The 21,688-nt window shown below is 44.6% G+C and overlaps 1 protein-coding gene across 2 annotated transcripts in view; it reads left to right on the forward strand.

Annotated features, from left to right (window-relative positions):
* Positions 1-21,688, forward strand: part of ADGRG2 (adhesion G protein-coupled receptor G2) — a 900,557-nt gene that overhangs the window by 89,054 nt on the left and 789,815 nt on the right. For both annotated transcript variants that reach the window (XM_085622206.1, XM_085622207.1), the window contains exon 2: positions 6,805-6,932. The gene's annotated coding sequence lies outside the window, so the exon portion shown is untranslated. The remainder of the gene's footprint in view (positions 1-6,804; positions 6,933-21,688) is intronic.

Below are 21,688 nucleotides of genomic sequence, written 5' to 3' on the forward strand. Positions count from 1 at the left end.
CCCTTTCCAGATGCACTTTTTAATCCATACAACCACTGAATCACCCACTCAGACAAATATGCACAGACTCATCCACCCATCCACCCACACAGACACTCAGGGACCCATACAGATACTCAGACAACAAATCAATAACCTATATAGACACTCATGTAGGTATTCAGCAAACCATGCAGTTGCTTACACACCAATGGAGAGACTAATACAGACTTTTACACAGTTTAGTCAGTAACCCATGCATTCAGTAAGACACATTCAATCACTCACTTATAAAGTCAGTCACATACATACGAAATCATTTCTTTAGGCAATTGTAAATGCATTCATTCTTCAATACACATTGGCATATATATATAAAACATATTTACATTTTATAGAAACACACATTCACTGGATGATGTCATGAGTGATGTCATGAGTGATGTCATTTGAGATGTCATCAGTGATGTCACTGATCATGTCATGAGTGATGTAATATGTGACATCATCAGCAGTGCATTGCGGGCGCGCAAGTTATAGCCAGCTCAACTAACTATAACAGGCGAATTTCTCTGGTTTTATATGAGTCAAATGTTCAACTAACTATAGCGTCCCTGAAACCTATGTTTTTTTTTGTGAATTTCAAAGGTTTTTTAAATGCTAATTCCTAACTATAACGTCTGTAAAACCTATGGTTTTTCAGTGAATATATATATATTCACTCCAGGTTTCACCCAAAAGCTGCTGAACTCGCGATGGGTGCCATAAACCGCTAACCTATGGGGCAAAGTTACGTTTAAAATATTAGAGCTCCTAAAGATGCGAAGGCTCACCGGACAGGTTCAAATGATTTGATTCAGCAAATGCATTTCAGTATCAAGCCTTCCTCAGTGCCTATCAACTTGGCATTTGGCAATTCACAGATTTAAATGTACACCACCACGATCCCTTTGGAGGAGCACAGAGTCATGGGCACCAACGAAGGACTAACTTCAATGAGGTCATAATACCCCTCTCAATGGCGGCCAGGACAGCATGTCCTTGATGGCTTGCAACCCGATGGTATACATATCATTGCTTGTCTTAATGAAAGTTCTCCATGTCACACACACAATTTCAAATGAAAAGAAGAGGGGTCCTCCCCTGCCACAAAATTCCAGTGGCCCTGTTCTTAGGTTGCCAAGAACACACTGCATGCAGATTTGCCACACAGGTATGGGATGATGTTTCCTTCACTGGAGCTCCATCTTTCCTTCCTATTGTCCACAGTGGCGTACCAATAGCCCCCGTGCTGCAGATGGGGCCCTGAGCACTAGGGTGCTCCCTCTGGCACTGTGTACGGGCAGGCCTCAGAGCTCCAGACTAGGACCAAAGCGTGGGGGGCACAAGCTTCGTTACGCCACTGCTCGTCCACTACATGCTGAAGTAATAGCCTGCCAGTCACATAAGAACAGTCGTCCCGTAGTAGCATAAGGCCACTTGTGCGATGAGTGCAAACGTCAAGGTTGAGTAGCAGTGTTTGCTTACCAGTTTCTTGCTGGCAGAGCACGTGCTGTCCATCAGCAGGATCCGTATGTGCCCGGAACGGTTTTACGTTATGTTTGGTATCGTATCTCACAGAAAGCAAAATGCAGTGCTGTGAATATATTTATAGAGAAGAAGGAAGTCTGTGTGTGATCGCAGAAAACATGTTCTTAAAGATTTTACGCCATGCCTTATGAGCACTTTGCTTCTAAACATATATTTTTTCATTGCTGGCCTTTTTCGATACCTAAATGCAGTGTGAGGAACAAAATAACTGACACATTTTTGTCCCTCAATATTTAAAATAAGGAATTGATATATTTGGCTTTGGATGAGAAAGATGGGCTTGTCCTGTGCTTCAGTAAAATTCGATTCATTGAATAAGTGTTCATGCAAAGTTAAGTTCATCTCTTAAAATGTGAACTGTTTCTCGAAGAAACTAAAAGTTTTATACCTGTGTTGATGTCTGATCTTAAAAGCAATTGTTGAAGGTTTATATACCTTTTTAGGTCTAACTGAAAATATTCTACTGGGTAAGGTTATATATATAGATTTTTTTATTAATTAATACATTAATAATGGTATTTTGTTCTCTCCAGTGCCTAGCCACGAGGATAACACAGCACTTCACATTGAACAGGAGCAACAGAGTATGAAAATAACCTGTAGAAGTTGACAGAATAACAAGCATTAGCATAGCCAGTAGATCCCAACTGCGAGAGCTATTGGCTCTAGGACTGATTTTTAGCCTTGCTGTACAGCATGGCTAAAAATCAGAGAGCAATCTGACACCGAATGGTGTACAAGAAGGGCTGGGAGATACATTTTTCAAACTCCACTTTTGCCACCAAAATGTGCCATCATGATTATTAATCAAAGCATAACAACATGCTAAGTGCATAAGCCAAGTCAACCACACAAGTGAAACCCCAGCATTCCACCACTCATGGTAAGACACACTCCAAGTGAGAGTTCCCACACTGCACAAACTAAGCATGACATGTATCATGAGGTGGCGTTCACACACGCATGTAGAGAAACAGTTATTGAGACCTACACTGTCAAAAAGTAATTTAAGGCTCCATGAGGTTTTGGGAGAGGGCGGACACTGTAGTCACACCCTGAAAAGAGAGATATATGCCATTGTAAATGTGTAACATTTTCTTCTGTAGTTTAAAATTAATAATCTTATTTCTGTGATGGCCTCAACAGGTATTTTTCTATGTGTCTAAGATGAACACTTAAAAAAGAAAAAAAAAGTTGTATATCGTCACATGAGAGTGGCTCAGAAGGTAAGAACATGAGCATAGTGCACACATAATGGCAACATACATTAATGCCGTCTCTGACATAATTTATGATGCCTGCCTTGAGATGAAAATAGACGAGTCGCTACCTGCAAATAAGAGGACATAGCAGAAAGATCATATTAGTTTGTTTAAGAGACCTCGTTCGAAAAGCACCTGAAGGAACAGTTTTTAAATAGCTGTGGCACGGAAGGTCCCCTGGTCACTGAAGCATATTTTATATTAAATCGTTTTGATGTGCTTTGTACTACCTCCAATAAACCTTTATGATTTGAAACCTTAACCATTCCCTTTCTCCATTCACTGTGCAGCCTAATGTGCTACACTTTATTTGAATGTCTAGATCTGTGCTCCCTGGGCCACTGGAGCCCAGCTATACCTGGCCGATGAGCCCTTATCATGACAAGACCGGTCCTGGGTTGCTTGTGTTCCGATTCGGTGAGAACGTGGCCTGGCGGTTCAGGCTGGACTGTTCCCATGAGGAGCATTGTCATGGCTGACTTGTATATGGCTTGGTCTAAACTGAGGTGGCATGGTGAGCAAAAGAACGTTGGGTTGGGATTTTACCACCGGGTACTGGTTAGACAAATTGCAAGCATTTCTCCTATCACCTTTTGTGTGTTAAATTTGTTGACCAGCCTTCGTTCCATTCCGTAGCCTGGACGGAAGTACGTGGCAATACAGCACAACGAAATCCACAAATATTCAAGTAAATAATGATTGCATTTTTGCCAAAAACATGTGAGCATGGCTCTAGCAATGGCACAATGTGTTATTTGTTGAAGTGACTGTTACACATCCTCTACCCTCGTCCAATGTGCAAGCGGGAATGATCAGGGGGCTGTGACCTCAAAGACACAACATAACTCCTAATGCATTCATACATTGAAGCCTAACAAGGAGCCTCGTGCACACCACCAGTGGTGGGGAACAGGTCACGGCTGCGTGCAAAAGCTGTGAAGGGGGAAGAGGACGCTCTCTTCAATATGGCTCCCTACGTGTGGCAGCTTATGTTCTTCCTGACCAGATATCATTTCAGCTTTTTTGCAGAAAGGAGAATAGAAGAGTGAGTCTGATCTGTGGCGAGTTGTTGTTTCCGAGGCTGCATGCGTATTTTGAGATGGCTTGTTTTCCAGTCTTTCCTTTTTGCACTTTTTTGTTTTCAAATCTGATGATGTCAAGACTTGACATGTTGCCTTCCTCTCAAGAGATGGTGAGCTTTTCCGCCAAGTAGGGTTGAGTGTTGGTTGTTATTGTTTATATGGAATGTAGCAGATCTTCGAATTTGGTGTGGGTTGCTAGTGCAAACTCACTGTACTACTTTACCATTCTGAGATGAGCGGGGTGGGTTTGGAGCGCACCCTTGAGTGGAGCCAGTGATGGGAAGGGGAAGCCAACGATGAGGGCCCTGTTGTTATCCAGGCAGTAAAAGGATAGAGCTTGGACATTCTTTCTATGGCTTTCTAAAGATCTGTTTAAAATAACATTTTAAAAAAATACACCTTGTTCTGGAGTCAGATTTAGAAAGGTGCTATTTGATTTTGCATATTCAAATTAGTTTGAGTCAGAATGATCCATGAAACAAAAGCAATACTCAATTTCACACATTTCATTCCAGCAAAAATCTACATTAATTAATTAAAAGGGGCTTAAATATGAAGGTGTGCTTAATTACGGCCCCTGGTAAGCTTACAAAGATAAAAGCAGTGCAAACACTTTGACCATTAAACATAATGTCAGAAACCACTCTAAGTCATAAACGTTATGTACTTAATGAAACTAATGACTCAGATGTATTTGTGTACTTTTTACTTTATTCCAGGCCCTAATGCTAGCAAGGAGACAGGGCTCGGGTAACCATAACGTGCGAGGGCTTATGAGAGGTTTTATTATACACAAATCAAATTAATTTTGGTCCATGCATTTTGCAACCGCGAATATAACTGCAGGCTTATCAGTGGAAAGGCAAAGGTTCACAGCCGTCTGGAGCATGCGATGTTTGTAGTATCTTGATAAAGGGAAATCCGTGGTATTCAGTGTGCTTTCTAATAATGGTAACAATAAAAGTGGATTAAATATGGTCGTCGTGAGTTTTCCATCGCAGAAACCGAGGAACTGCATTGTCGTTTTGTGTCATGCTGACCCCAGGAAGGGCTCCCCTCTCAAATGAACATGCACTATCCTTAGTAGGAGGATGGGTAGGGCTGTGTCTGAATATATGAACATATAAAATCCATTTTAGTGGAGGATTAATCGGGCTCTCTGTGGACATCGGTTTCAATTTCATGGTATTTTCTGGCCATGGTATTAAGATTGTGTGGTCAGTATTGATTTCACTTATCCATTCCCAATCATGGTTTTGACCTTCCAAAGCATCTTGTGTTGAGGGAGAATCAGGTGACCATGTAATACCATCAGCCCCAAAGCACACATCCTGCAAAGTCAATCCCTAGAGGCATCCAAGTCATAGGAGCCCTTTGATCAACCCCAGGGAAACCCACTGGAGAGTGGTGCACTGCTGTCTGCTGATTCACCCCGGCAATGCCCAATTCACGAAGCTGTGAATATCACGCACAGAAGGTAAAGATTGGACCAGGCTGTCCGACCTGTCCTTATGAAGTGAGGTCTGAGGAAAGGTCTGCTTGTGTGCAACTGAGGTATGACTCCATCAAGCATCAAGTCGGATAGCCATTCATGAATCAGGATTTGGTTAGTGCAGTTAGGGATAGAAGGATCTTAATAGGGTTGACATTTAGGAAGGCATTTTCCATCCTAGCATGTATGAGATTCAGACAGTTTATAATAGGGCCAGACTGGGAACCCAAAGCATCCCTGGCAATCTTGTCAGACCGGCCCCTGGGGGGGGTGGGGGCAGTAGGGTTGTGGGCTGATGCACAAGAATGCACTGCTGCTTTTGTTACTGGAGCCAAAGAACAAAGGGGGACCCCTAGAGAAATGATACGGGTACAGAAACAGGGGAAAAAAGCAAGCAAGAACACAAAAAGATATACTCTACCCTTGTTATCAAAGAATGTACAATGTATCATAAATTTAAATGCAAGCAAAATGACACTCTGGCTGAATCAAGGTCATATGGCATATACATACATATAGACACCCAAAAATTTATAAAAAGACAAAAAGAATTAGTATTACGGGATTTTTCTCTTTTTTAATTTTATTATTGGTACTTTCTTTTATATAAAAAGTTGTTAAATTCTTTTTTAAAGTGATCACAATGTATAGATCAAATTTTTTTTGTATTTTGAACACACAAAATATATACCAAAAGTTCATACATCAACCGACTACAAATAGTTATACATAAAAAGAAACAAATATAATGCACAGCAGAATAAAGGAAAACAGGTTCCCAGTCAGAGAAGGAAAATTTGATCAGACATACATTCATTCAAACCCAAGAAAAACGTTCATTCATACAACCTCACATTGCCACCAGTCTATTCCTCGCATGTCTTTCTGGGACCTCTGGCCTGGGCGATCCAATTACTTCTGTGTGTAAACCCAAATGTAGTAGTTGAATCAAGAATGCTGCTGCCTGTTTAGTTTTAATACACTTTTATGCAATTGGAATTTATATCTCGCTCTTGGATGTATTGGAGAAAAGAACTCTTTTACTTTGCAACCTAAAGCCTGAAACTAACATATTATTTACCATATTGTTCAATTTTTGTTAATTAGCACTTTTAGGAAAAAAGTCAGTGAAATTCAGATTAACAAATCTTTTAACTTGCCTGTAAAACATTTAATAAGATTTTGAAATAAGTTATCCAGAAGTTAACCCTTTTAGTGGAATCCACAGGACCGCACATCTTGACCCTTTGGTCATTTGGGATACAGTACTAATTGTTGCTTTTTGAAAATTACTGGATTTATTGGTCTTGTGATACATTTAATTACCCGATTTCAAAGTGTTCAAACATTATGTTGTATTTGAAATACTAATGAAATATGTGTTCTGTTAATCTTTTAGACATATCGAACAGGGTTGGACTAGAGATCAATATTTGTGACTACACCATGACGTAATTCCGATACGTGTGGATTGTCGATTGTGTGAGGGGAGAGGAATCAAGGAGAGGATCCAAGCCTGGATTTGAGGTATTCATATTTAACTTCTGATTGAAAAACAAAATACGTGTTCATTCTTTAGGTGAAAAACTCTTGCGCCTGTGGAAATCTTTCTTTTTAACTTTAGAGACTGTTTCTTTATCACACCACAGTGAGTTTGTGTTCAAATGTTGCTGCACGTGACATAAAACATGGCAAGATTGAGTCACTTTCAAGCATCATGTTCGCAGCTGGTTAAAACACTGCACTACAAAAGTCCCTTTCCATGCATGCAGCCAAAAACCAAGATGCCATGTGACAACACACTATGACTGCATGTGGTCTAACATTCTTATGGTTTAGAGAGCAATATTTATAGCATCTGGGTTTAATAGCGCACTGGCATTTGTTTCTTGAAATTCTTTACAGGGCAAGTCTGGCTATCAATAACTGGTAATGCCCATCACAAGCGAGCGCCTCATTATTTATATATTTAAACTCATCTCTGATAGACAGATGGGACCAAAGGAAATGTTGTCATTCTCTATTTGTTTACTGCATCAGTTATATCTGTTATATGCCACGGTATGTCCAAGCGTCTTGTACCACATGTTGTCAGTTCGTAAGTGGTGTGATTATGGTTTAGTTCATAGGTGCACTTCCTGGAGCAACTGGACTTTTAATGATTGGGATGGATTTATTTTTGTATATTCAGTAAGTGAAAAAAATTATAATTTTTCAGTAACTTTGGTTATGAACTCTTAGGCCCTCATGATGAGTCGCCTGGTATTTTGATAACTAGTTATTGCATTAATAAAATCAGACCATGATGTATTTGAATTTTACTAGAAGTAATTATAGCACATTCCGAGTGGTTACGACACCTAAATGTGCATATCCTGGTAAAAACCAGGCCTTTTCCTCTTGTTAAATACCAGCAAGTTTGATCTGCCAAAATGTAATGAATGGTACAGTTTTTATCGCAACGATTAATTGCCAGGTGCAAAGAACAACACGCCATTTGTAATTGCAATCCATGCATAAACAAGTGTTTGTGAATGGATCGTAATTTTACGGGTCATACGTTATGGGGGCCTTTGTCTCTTATCTGAATCCTTGAATGATAAAACTGAGTTTTACCATTATTGGAACAGGGTGGGAAATGAAGGAAACATCTATTGGGTAGGTTCTAGGGGGTTCTTGAGTCCCTCTCATACATTGGGACAGGATCAATTGTTGTGTTTGGCCATTTTGGTAATGTCTAGCTCAGTGCTTGATTTGAGCGGGTGGTTTCCGGTGGTCAGCACTGGCACTTACTCACCAATACCGGTGCTTTTCATGAGCACCAGTGAAGGACACATTAATTTACAGGCAAGTAAGTGATTTGCTCAGAATCACAGGATGTTGAGCCGCTGCAAAAATTTGAAGCTGGTTCTCCAACTATGAAGTTGCCAGCTCTGGCCATTACGCCACATACTCTCCCTACTTTCATGGTTAGTAGTTGGTTCAGTTTTAGGCAGCACTAACAGGAGAAAAGGGCTGTTGCATGCTGCCTCCTGAAGAGATCCCCGGCATTCAGAAACACTGTTGTATTGCAAATTCTTACATAAATTATACAGCTAGCATCTGTTACCTCATTTTCCCTTTTGATTTATAATTTGAGAAAAACTATGATGTTGTAATATTAAGAAGTCTAAGAAGTAATTAGAAGAAGTCGATGCAGAGAGAGGGGAACATAAAACAGTTGAATATTGATTTTTACTGAATGTGGCCAAGGGCTAAATGGATATATATATTTTTTTAATAATAGTTCTTTATTGGCATTTAGTTATATCTCAAGAATAGATCATAATTATATGTCGGATATATCAGTACATAAGGCAACATTGTGCATATTAATGCGACAAGAGAAGAGAAATCAGAATGGAGATGCATTTTGTGCACAAATCAATCAATCAGGTGCTTGTAAAGAGTGCCGACTCGCCTGTGAGGGTCTCAAGGGCACTGTGGGGGGGGGGGGGGGGGGAATGCTGGTCCCTTTTGGTAGGGGATCATTCGAAGAGCCAGGTCCAGAGGTCCTTCTTGAATAGAGTCTACATTCCCCAAGGTGATGCCAAATATAGGAAAATGGAAGAAAAACAAAATACCGTCATATCAACAGAAACCTTAAACAACGAACCAGTATTTCAGGAGCAATAGCGTATGCACAATATCATAGGTAAGATCAGAACAAGAACAATGACAGAAGCATCTGTACGAGAGGGCATAAGGGAGTAGGGTACACCTCTTGGCCAGCCATTCAGAACCCCCAGTGCAGGTAATGGAGGCTTGTCGAGACTCTTAGGGCCCACCACGGAGTGTGCGTTTAGAGCCGGGTTCCATCCCAGGACATCACACATACTCAAACTATGCAGGGGCATTTAATTGGTCCTGGAGTTTAAGTACATATGTGTCCCAGAGCATAGCAGCACCACTGCCCCCCCCCGTAAGCTGCAGGTCACATGACATGGTGTTGGCCTCGGCTGCCACATATTTGTCTACCACCCCTAGCCAAAATCAGTTCAAGGGCAGCTGTGCTGCCTTCCAGGACATTGCTATTAGGCGCTTTAAAGGGGCGATGGCCAGGTCTACTAGTTTCATGCAGTGTTTGGTGCATTTCGTCCATTTGACAATCACCAACAGGCATAACCAGGGGTCCAGCAGCAACTGCACATCTCCTCCTCCTGTGATATGCTCCATCACCTGCACTCATACCTGCTCCAGTGTTGGACACACCCACAGCATGTATAGAAAATTGGCATCTCTGTGGTCGCAGCACAGCAGGACCTTGCCCGGGGCATCTTGTGGAGCTGGTATTGTTTAAGGTATGTGTGATGCAAATAACTGAACTGTAAACTTGAGGCGGGCATTGCAGGAGACTTGTTTCACCTGTTCCTTTGCCATCCCCCATTGCTTGGTTGTCATCAAGACACCCAGGTCCTCCTCCCAGTGGAGTTTATTGCATAGTGCATGATCTGTGTTTTCAGCTTGCAGATCTATATATAGCATTGTGATTGCTTTTCTACCTAAGCCATGTGTTAGGATGTGTTGTAGCCTGTGGTGGAGGGATGGTTCCTCCTGCCCTACTGCCCAAGTACATCTAATCTCCAGGATGAGCAGATTATAGGCAAGAAATAGACCAGTTCCCAACTCATACTCATCCTACAGCTCTTGAAAGACGTGCAAGACTCCATAATAATATAGGTCACCTATGGAGGTCCCCCCCGCTTCCTGCCATAGTGTTGAATCCTGTGCCACCTGCAGGGCTCCCATCCCAGGCACTCTCTAAAGCAGCAACTGTGGGGCATAGGGTGTTGGCCTGCATCTGGGCTGTATGTACCTATTCCAGCAGGTAGCTGCGCACACCAATCTGCCTAGGCCCCTGGATGCCCCCCCCTAACTGTCAGCAGTCCAGGACCCCAAGGTCGCCCAGCTCCCACCGGATTGCCTTACTTTCTCCCATTGTGTCGCCCACCAATCATCGCATGGACCATTGTACCTGTTCCACCACAAAATAAAGCTCGAGGCTGGGCACCCCAAATAACCCTCCATCATTGGCTGCTGGAGCATCCTAATAGATGCTTGCGAGCCCCAGTGGCGTAGCAAGAGGCGACTGTGCACTTCAGGCAGCACAAGCTTTGCAGGCGGCGCCCCCATACTTACCTACGATTGCGGGGCGGCTGTTGCAGGACTCGCAAGCACCCCCCATGCTCTTTCATTCAGCCACAGGGCAGCAAACGCAGTGACCACAATGGGCGACACAACGCCTAGCCACGCCACTGGCGAGCCCCACCCCATATCAGGTTAATAACTAACCCTCGCAGGTCTCCTAAGAATGCTCTAGTTTGGGACCACCATCACTGCCTCAAAAAGATATAAAAGCCATAGGAGCACTATAATCTTGGCTATAGATGCCGGGCTCATGGGTGATGGGAGCAGACGTATCCAGAAGGCCAGGGACTGACATCATGACACCAGGGTTCTCCTGTGATTACCATCCAGGAGGTCCTTGTCGGTGTGGAACACATTGATACCAAGGTATCGGAATGTCTCAAAGTGACAGGGTAGGTGGTTGGGCTCCGGCTCCTACATACTTGTGCACTCCACCTTGAATAAAGGAAAGACACAAAACTTCCCCCTGTTTACCCAGAGGCCCGTCATTTCTCCAAAAATGTCTAATAGATCGAATAAGGCTAGCAGTACTTGCTCGTGGTCACATTGGATAGACCATCACATCATCGACATAGAGGGAGACTGTGTACCAATCTGGTCCCACTGCCATGCCACAATCTGGAACCCTCACCCGTAACAATGTAGCCAGCAGCTCCATGGTCAATGTAAAAATTATGCACAATAGGGAGCAGCCTTGGCGTGTGTGTCTGCTGGCCTCAAACTGGCATGATATTTTGCTTCCTGTTCTCACCCTGGCTTGCGTTGCTGTGTAAAGCAGTTTGACCCACCTGAGAAACATCTGTCCCATTCCTAGGGCCTCCATCACTAGCAGCAAGTACGACCACCCCAGGGTGTAGAAATGCTTTTTCAAAGTCCAGGGAGATCACCACGAGGAGTTCCTTGACCTCTTCAACCACTCCCATAATGTAAACACAGCCGATGTGTATTATAATAAGTTGCCCTGTGAGGGATGAAACCACACTTGTCATGGTGGACCATTGACCGAAGTAGTGGGAAGAGCCGATTGGTGAGCACCTTGCTTAAAATCTTATAATCAATGATGAACTTTGACAATGCGCGACATGAACTTCCCTCCAAAGGATCCTTGGCTGGTTTGGGCAACACAGCTATGAGGGCCTCTTATAGAGATTTTGGCAACATGCCTCATTGGTACACCTCCTAGTAGACATCCAGTAACTTGGGGCAAGAGGGGCCCTAAACATTGTATTGTATTCCCCAAGGATCCCGTCTTTTCCTCCCGGGACCTTGTTCCGAGCCATGTGATATATCACCACCTGTATCTCTTCAATTTGTAAGGGGTGTTCCAACTCCTGGAATTGCAGAAGAGTCAGCCTGGAAAAAGTGGCCTCTCGGATATAGTTCTGGTTGTGGTCTGGGAGAGGGGAACAGAGTACCTTGTAGTACTGGACAAAGACCTCAATTATCTGTGTTTAGAATGTCTCCAGCTGGAGTATGAATCGCTCCCATGAGAGTTCTACATGCTGCCTAATGCAGTGGCCATGCTAGAGTACATCCCAGCTTGTCACCGATAGCATCCTGGCGAGCCAGAGAGCACTTATAGTTGATGTTAGTGGGGTGACGCGACTCTTCTCTATATTGTCTCTGAATCTCTGTCAGGTGCACATGAGCTTCCACCACAGTCACCGCCTCCAATTTGCTTGCAAGCATGCCTCCAGCTCTAAAATGCCACGGAGAAGAGAGAATCGCTACCCCCGCCTGATCTTAATACAATGACCTTGCATGACCACTTTCATTGCGTCCCATTCTATTTCTTTGGAACCCACGAATCCCTCATGTTCCTCAAAATAATGATGTAGGTGTGTGCTAATGGTGTATCTATATGCTGTGATGAGAAGGGCCTCGGTTCACAGTTGCCAAGTTGGTATTGGCACCCTGACTTCTCCCCAGCGAAAGGCAACTTTGAGAGTGCTGTGGTTGGATATTGTCTTGTCTAAGTACTCAGAACTGAGAAACTGAGGCCAGAACTCAGCATTACAAAGGATGTAATCTAGCCTAGTGTGTGCCTGGTGTCCCGTAGCATAGTATGAGTAGTCCGCCTCCCCTGGCTGACCTATCCACCAGATATCATGTAGCTGTCCCAGGGAGAGGGATATTGAGTGGTCAATGTCTATGTTGTGTAGACAATTAAAATCCCCTTCCCATATACCTGGTGCTTAGGGATTCAAAAGCAGAGCCGGTGACAGTGTGAAAGAACTTGCCCTGTAGTGTATTTGGTGCATACAATAAAACCACTGAGAGAGGTCAAAGATCCAGTGCTCCCTCTAGCCAAACAAATCAGCCATCTGGATCCACCACAGTACTACTCTGGACATAGGGCATCCCTGGTGCAATCCATATCATGGCCCCACGAGTGTAGGAAGAAAACCCTGCCCCAAAATACCTGCCTGCTTCAGCGCCTGGACACCTTGTCTAGTTCCGTAGCAGTGAGGTGCATCTCCTGGAGGTAAGCAATGTGAATGTGCCTATACCTAAGTTACACATATACCCTATGTCGCTGTATCTGGGTTGACATGCCTCTGATATTCCAGGTCAAGGCATTGTATGTGGTAGCCATGTGTATTGTGTTACTGCCTGAGACCAAGGACTTTTAGTGTGCTCCCCCGTCATGCCAACCACTACTCCCACACTTACCCCGGTGCCACTCTGCCCAGTCCTAAGAAAGACAAAAATTGTAACATAACAATACCTCCCTCACCCATGGCTTAGACGCTAACAGGCATCAAGCCACAATGTCTCCAATAGTTCAATAAGTAACTAACATCCGTCTTATTGCCAAATAGTGCTTGCGGAAGTCTCTGGAGGGTTAGGCCAAGAGTTATATGTCGAAAGAACCTGTAGTAAGCTGGTCCTCCTGGGCCAAAATGTACAGCAAAGAGTTCCCATCATAGCAAACATGGATATCAAAGGATAACCAGACCCCTCCCCCACCTATCCCCATTATGTATGAGCTCAGTCTGTCACACTCATGAGCAATGTAAAGTTACAGAACTGGGGTCCCTTTTTGGGGCGATCTTACCAGCACAATTGTGGACTCCCAATCTGAGGTCACTGAACTGGGGGCTCCTAACACTGATTCATGATCCGTATCAAGGGCCCAGGACCTGAAATCTGTTGATGCCATGGAGTGCGACCTCTGCCATTATCTGTGCCTGTTCCTTAGCAGCCTGTTCCTCAGAGCGGTGAGATTGTGGTGGCGGAGCCTGGGCCTCTCATCAGACCAGCCTAGCAAATCAGCTCCAGTCATTCCCACCGGTCCTGTACCTCTTTGGAGCACAACTAGGCCTCCTTGTGGAAGGGTAAAAAATGTGTAGTGTCCGCATCCCCAACCCTAAGCTTGGCTGCAAAAAGTAATGCATATGTTGACCCCAGAGTGCATAGCTGTGCCTTGATCACTCCAAAGCTGTTGCAACGTCTCTGGACCTCCACATTTTAGTCTGGGTAAGCTGTGATGTTGTTTCCATTGTACTTACAGGGGTCTTTTGCTCAAAATAGTTGCAGTAGGAGATCCCTGTCCCTATAGTTGAACGGACATGCTATCACTGGACGTGGAGGAGCCTCCAGTAGAGGGGGGTGACCAGGAATCCTATGTGTCCTCTCGATAGAGAAAATCTTTGGAATACCGTTGGCCAAAACTGTAGTTTTTGAACAGTCCTCCAGGGAGAGCTCTAGGTTGGGGCCCTCCAACTCTCTGGAGAAGTCCTGAAGGCAGACATTATTGCACTGAGAATGATCCTCAGCATCCTCCGCCCTCAACTTGAGGTCGCACACTTCAGTTTGGAAGGAATTCAGTTGGTCTTGCATGTTTATCAGGAAGGGTTGCATTGAAGTCAAGGAGGGTTCCCCTTCATCCACTCTCTCCGTAAGTTTGACATGTTCAGCCCACAACAACCCAATCTATATTTGAATTGCCCCGAGTTGGACCTCCATGGTGATCTTAGTCTTGGATAGCTTGTAGCACCTTGTCAAGCATCCACATATGTTTTTGATTGTGCATTCCAGCTGGCAGATCAAGTCCACCAATGCAGGGAAGGCTGCTAGCATAGTCATGATAGATTGCTGGGGTGGAGGCTTGGAGGCTGAGCATCCGGGGGGCCGTGGGAACATCTTCGGGCACCTGTCATGTTGCAGATGAGGTGGTCAGTGAGCTCAAGGGGGGGCCAGAGACGGAGGGGGTGACCATCCACTTGGCCTCATAGTCCCTTCATCAAAATGCTGGTATTAATAGAGGAGTATCTGCAGCCTGCAGCTCATGGCTTCTGCCATGGCGCAGTCCTGCTAAGTACCAATTGGAGGACCAGCGTGAACCCCCTCTTCGGGCGAGCCTCCATAGAGCAGACGCCTCAGGCGTAGCAGTCTGGGCCTCACAGCACTGTTCGCGGCCCTCCATGCGCTGCCAGATCGCCACATTGTGCAGGCTCCCCCTCCCCAGGCCCAAGGAAGGAAAACGCTGCTTGGCGCTGTAGGTAGACTCTGCGTCCACCCGCAGTATCATGCTCACATGTGCATTAGGGGCCCACCCATCAAGTGATATCTACTGGGCCATTGACATGGGATGGATATGAGCATAGTTTAACTTAGATGCTAATAGTGGATCTGAAACTGCCCAGATCAGTTGCCTCTTTTTAAATCGGGAGCTGAAAAAATATCACATGAGAAAACCGGTAAAAAAAAACATATTTGAAGAAAGCCGGGATATGGCGTTTTGCTGTAGGTATTGCTTACTCAAACATCTCAAAATGACATAGAGTTTAGTTTATGGAAGATGAGGTCAACTCAAAAGAATTTGAAAGGTCATGTCTAGGACATATCTACCATGACAGAGCCATTTAGGCATGGCTATAATGGATAATGCATATAATGGATGACTGAAGTCATCCTCTTATGTTTTTGTGGAAATTAGTCTTTGCAACTCAACCTATTGGGGATTTGCCTCCACTCACTGGAACCTGATGCCCTTGTTAAATGTTTGAGTAAGCATTGCTCCATGCAGTGATTCCAAGTGTGCAGTTGATGCTTTGCCCTTCTGATATGAGATCTGCACACCGATGATGTTCCAAGCGATTGAAACGTGATGGTATTGTTAATGGGCTGATAATATTAAAAATAAATTGCATGCAAGATGAAAGTTCCATTTCCTATGTAAAATAAACCACATTTTACTAATATTTTTATATTTAGACACTTTTAAATGGAAGGAGGAGGCTGACACATTGTCTTTGAAAAGCAGGAGCAGACAGGCATAGTAGAAGTCACTAATATTTGGGAGTAGTTAGAAACATTATTTTAAAAAATGTGTAGCAAATGGGCAGCTGTCGGAGAATTATGCAAACTCTTGTTTGCAACTAAATCAGGATTCCAGTTTGGGTAATAACTGTGTCCCACAGTGTTTTGTGTGCTTCATTTACACCAGCTAAAACCTGGTTCAAATTATGTGAGCAAATGGTGCAATTTTTGGTTTTTCACACCTTCAAATAGGGGAACACACCATTATTAGTAAAGAGGAACAAAAGTCTTGGCAGAACACTTGGAAGTCTGTTGGCATTGTGATTAAAAGGTAAATAATGGTTATCACATGCTTAACCCGAGCAAAGGTAGGAAGCTGCAAGGCAGCTACCTCAACATTTCCGACTGAACCACCTACACTACTCAAATTCAAATTCAAATATCTTTATTCGGGTATTTGAAAATATCCATAAAAGATACACATCAAAAATTATCATACTTTTGTTGAAAACAACAATCAAATATACATAATAACCCTAAAAGTCAACAATAAAAAACCCCACTATAGATGGTAATTAAAAACAGGACAATCGGATACTAAAATCCATTATCTGCGACTTTCTCATAACAATTAGTATAGACTGAGTCTGGAAACCAACTTTTGTGTTCATATAAACAAGGAAGCAATCCTGGCAATTAGTCCTCTCCTCTAGTGTTTCTTAGTCTGACTGCCAGTCGCAAAAAGTGCACAGTGCTGAATAATACAAATAGGTCAACGGAGAGTTTGAGAAATAAGAGGGCCACTTTAGCCTGTCTAATTTTTGAACGTTTCAGGATGGTTTTTAAAAACCGCGTCCTTGGATAGGCATAGAAAGGACATATTAGGACGAAATGAAGGGTATCTTGCGGAGATCGTAGATCGCAGCCGCAACACCCTTTTGTGCTTACATTGCTAACAAAGCCAGCGGGGACTGATAGAATGTGATGCAAGAGGTTTAACCTAAATCTTGTCATCAGGAATCTATCCTGTCTATTGTGTATATTAGACAGGTAAAATTCCATGCCCGCACAGGTTTTAGTAAGCTGGTGTTGTCTTACAGTGCATTTCCGCCCTTCCCTTTCCTCTCTGGCGCTGGCTGAGTGTCGTAAGAAGTCTGCATTTATGACACCCTTATCTCTGTTGACTAGTGTGGAGGGGGCATCAAAAAAATTTGCATGGCCCAGACTAATTAGTGTGTCCCTTACATATTTGAGCCAGGGTATTTGCAGCCCCTTGTCCCCCTTCATACAGTCCTCCAAGATTTGTCTACTGAGGCCTGCCTCAGGGTTTGTCCAGATTTTAATCCAACATATGATGGGTTTGAGGCAAGCCCTCTCACTAATATAAGAGATACCCAGCTCTTCGTGGACTATAAAGGAAGGGGTGCTTTGAGGCACTTGCAAAAGTCTCCTTAAAAACTTGTTTTCCTCCATTTGAATTTTTCTTCCGTTTGCGAAACCCTACACCTCACTTCCGTACAGGGTTTTGGCACAGCAGACAGAACTATATAGGTGCGCTATTTCATTGGGTGACCAACGACCAAGTCTGCGTGCATAATTCGTTATTGACCCCACCGTACTGAGATGTTGGGTACATTTGTGACTTACGAGGGATTTAAAATTCAAATCTATATCGAATACAATCCCCAAATAATTAAAGTGTTTTACCTTCTCAAGTTTATGTGTACCTATGGTGAAAACACAGTTCTTATAGGGGGTTTTGCCCGCTTCCATAATGTATGATTTTGTGAGGTTGGGAACGAGGTCAAGGTCTGCCATGAAACTGACAAATCCACTAATGAGGGCCTGCAGGCTCCTACCTGTACGCGCCAAGAGGACCGCGTCGTCTGCGTATAGGAGGACGGGTATACCTCTCCTCCCGATGCAGGGACAATCTGCCTCCAAGGCCCCAAGCGCCTTGTCGAGCCCATTAATGTATAGCGTGAACAGGAAGGGCGCAAGGATACATCCTTGCCTCACCCCACCACGACACTGGAAGTCCTCTGTCACGTCACCCTCGTCAGTGAATCTGACCCGTGGCGTAGTGTTTTGGTGGAGCATACGCAGAGCGTGGATCAATCCTGAGTCCACGCCCATGGCACTCAAAATTTCCCACAGCTTTCTTCTGTTCACACAGTCGAAAGCTGCAGAGAGGTCCATGAATGCCAGATACACTGTACCTTCCCTGGCCACGGTATATTTTGCCACCAGATGATAAAGGTTAAGGCATTGATCAGTTGTGGAGCGCCCATTTCGGAAACCATACTGGACGTCCGTGATAATGTTATTTTCTTCAGCCCATATCATTAAGCGGTTTAAAATGACTCTCCCCAAGACTTTCGCCGTAACATCTATTAGGGATATTGGGCGATAACAGTGTGGGTCATTTCTATTACCCTTCTTGAATATGGGCACAATAACGGCCGTAGACCAGGATCTAGGCATACCAACCTCAATAGCTGTGTTATACACCCTAGTTAAAATGGGGGCCCAGAGGTCTGGCTGGCTTTTAAATAGATCTGGAGGTATCCCATCCGGCCTGGTGCCTTTCTCACTACTAGGCCATCTATGCCCAATTGAACCTCATCCACCGTGATGGGTATCCAGGCGCAGGTGGGAAGTCCTATGACTGGGATTGACTGCACTTCCAATTCCCCGCGGTTGTACAAGCTAATGAAGTGCGCCTCCCACGCCTCTGGCAAAATATGAGACGCCACTTGAGGTTTGTTTGGAGGTTGAAAACACGGGGCATTTATTACCCTCCAGAAACTGCTCATGTCTCTGAGCTCAGCTGCCTCTCTTAACGATTCCCATGCTTCAATTTGTAAGGAGGTTTTCCGCAACTTGGTCGCTTTTTTATAGCGACTCCTGCATGCGGCAATGTTTCCTTTATCCTTTGGGACCGTTATTAGTGCCAACTTCAGGTCCCTATGGGCCTTTGAACAGTTCTTGTCAAACCATCTAGGGCGAAAATCAACCTGGGGCTTGGGTTTTCTTCTTAGAAGGCTATCTATATGCTGAGCAGTACCCTCGAACGCTACAATTAGGTCCGTCCCCTCTACCTTAGGGTCTAGGCACCTCCAGGTGTAATTCTCAGCATTGGCGAGGAGAGCTCTATGGAGTTCATCACCATCAATGTTACTCCATTTAATTCTCCTCCCCTGATCCCTAGCCTTGTATTCACCCACGGTGATCGTATCAGCCACTCAAGTGTGTCCGCCAGTGACAGTGCCAGGGGGTTATGGTCGCTGAACACACTTGGCACTATCTCAAAATGGCCTACTCTACTTTCTAGCACAGTGGATATGAAGATATAATCAATAATTGAATAATTTCCCCTCCCCTTAAAGGACGGAGTCAATGTATTAGGTGTCCCGCACCCAATCATGTCCATCGTGTGAGTTAGTGCAAACTTGCTGACAATTCTACTTAGTGCCAGACCCTCTCTGGAGTGCTCCGGGTGCCAACCCTTAGTAGAGGGACAGGCATCCCACCTCCCACCTTCCCATTTCAGGTGGGGGCCCTGATGACAATTAAAATCCCCCATAAGGATTAACTGGGTGCCTGCATCCCTTGTATCATTTAAGCTAGTCAGCCTCTCCTCCAGCTCAGCCAAATTTAACATAGATTGTCCTGCATTATAGAAATGTATGAAAATAATCTTTATACCCTTAGTTGTATATCTTACTCCCTGGAGACAGCTTGAATCCCACCCCAAGTCTACCCACCTCCCATGCAGTGCCAACGCCACATACATGATTAACCCTCCCTTGGCGCGACCCATAGGTGATTTCCTGGCTGCAACAAAAAATGATTTATAGCCTTCGAGGAATGATGCATTAATGCTTGTTTCCCATGTTTCCTGGAGGCAAATGCCATGTTGTTTTTTAATAAAATCTTGCCAGTCCGAATTTTGGATCTTGGTTGCCAGTCAATGTGCAATGTTCCAGGAAATCAACCTCAGTTCTTTATGGTTTACGTCTAGACCCTTGAGTGCTCCGGGCAACTTTCTTGGGGTAGTACGCATATTTAAACTGTTGATTGATGGTGTCATGAATTCAACTTCCCTCCCCAACACTCCTGCATTGCCAGCTACTAGGTCTGAGTCAGATATCCCCAATACCAAATCAAGTGCCCCTAGAGGATGTATTTCTCCAGTGGTGCAGTGAATATCTGGTTCTATCTCATACTCCCCGTTACCTGATTTCTTCAGTCAATCGTGCTCGTCCAGGGCGGACAAACTTGAAAGTGGGGCAAATCTATTCATTACATTACTATGAGCCTCTTTCCTTCTTTTCATGACTACCCCTGACCCCTGCCATCTCGTCCCAGTATCCGGTGCTCTATTCCTGTAAAAGAAATGCAGGGGTAACACCCTGATACAGGACCCGTTACCTCCCTCCTCATGACGATTATCAAGCAGATCTCTGACTAACTCGGGGTGCCTAAAATTGACAATCACACAGTCGCCCGCAAATTTTTTCTCGGTTTTTCCAATCCAAGCAGCTCTCCTAGCCATAAGGATGTGCCTATGCTGCAATCTCCTGGCAGGTGTATTACTGAGTAACCAGTGCGAGGCTTTATTAACCCCTTGAGTGCCCATGACGAGATAGTCTCGTCATGGGCCGCGGTTGCGCTGTGCCCATGACGAGACTATCTCGTCATGAACCCCGCCCGCTAATTCAACGCCCGGCACAGGGCGGGGAAAGGGCGGGGCACACAAGGGGTTAATCAGTGTGTCGGTCGTTTCTTCTCTATCATTATTAAGACCAGGCACGCCTACTAACACAATCGAATAGGGACTGGATGCGGGAGGTAAGTCCAGTGTCTGGAGACCTGGGGTGCTCTGGACGCAAACATTCCTAGTGATCTTATCAACATTAGCATGCTCTATTGGTCCCCGACAAACATCCTTAGGATCGGGAGGGATTCGTGTGATACCCTGGGCCTTTCCTCCAGGGACCCTGTTACTTATATTCCCATGTTCCAGGTATGTTTCCCTGTGGTCTCTAAGCTCGGGGTCCGAATTAGTAGCAGCCTTATTCCCGCAATCAGCCACTGCTGGCTCCTCCTCCCTCCTTTGTGGTTTGGCCCCGGGAGGCTGTCCACTAGCTGGGTCAGCCAACCTACTTATTTTCTCCACCAAGTTTAGAATTGCTGTCATGACTGGGTCTAGATGTTGAGATAAAAGCTGTTCCATTTTTCCCCAAAAGCTGTGATGATGTCATGCAGCCCCACCTCCCTGTTTGTGTTATGACAATCTGAGCATACTGTATTATCGGGGTTTAAGTTACCTCCTTTAGTAGGCTTAGTTTGCCCTCTACGGCTAGACTTGCTGGGGCGATTTGCTACGAGCGTTCCGCCACTATCTAGGTGCCCAGTCACTAGTTTGGATCTTTTGGAACGTGTAATAACTTCACTAATGGGAGGCTGAGTGGATTCGATATTAGGCGCTAGTCGTTGTGTGCTGGACGCCCCCCTTAGCTCTTCTCCTCCCAGTGTGTTATGATCAATAGCCGGCTGGGGGTTGGTATTGGCGGACAATTGCCTCGGGCTACCTTTGTTAATGAGGTCTGTTACGGTTAGGCCTAATGTGTCTGAGTCCCCCTGTGAACTACACTCTGCCAACAATGGTATGTCAGAGGAATGGGGCTGGGTTAGATGGACTTGTGTTGTATGAGATAGACGGGCTCCTCCGCCAGGCGTGGGGCAAAGAACTATGTTGCCCAGCGAGGACCGTTTATTTGCAATTAGGGAATCCAGCGAGAGCCGCTTCTCAGTCAGTTGGATCT

The sequence above is a fragment of the Triturus cristatus genome, chromosome 8, assembly GCF_964204655.1.
Source record: "Triturus cristatus chromosome 8, aTriCri1.1, whole genome shotgun sequence".
NCBI classification, from domain to species: domain Eukaryota; kingdom Metazoa; phylum Chordata; class Amphibia; order Caudata; family Salamandridae; genus Triturus; species Triturus cristatus.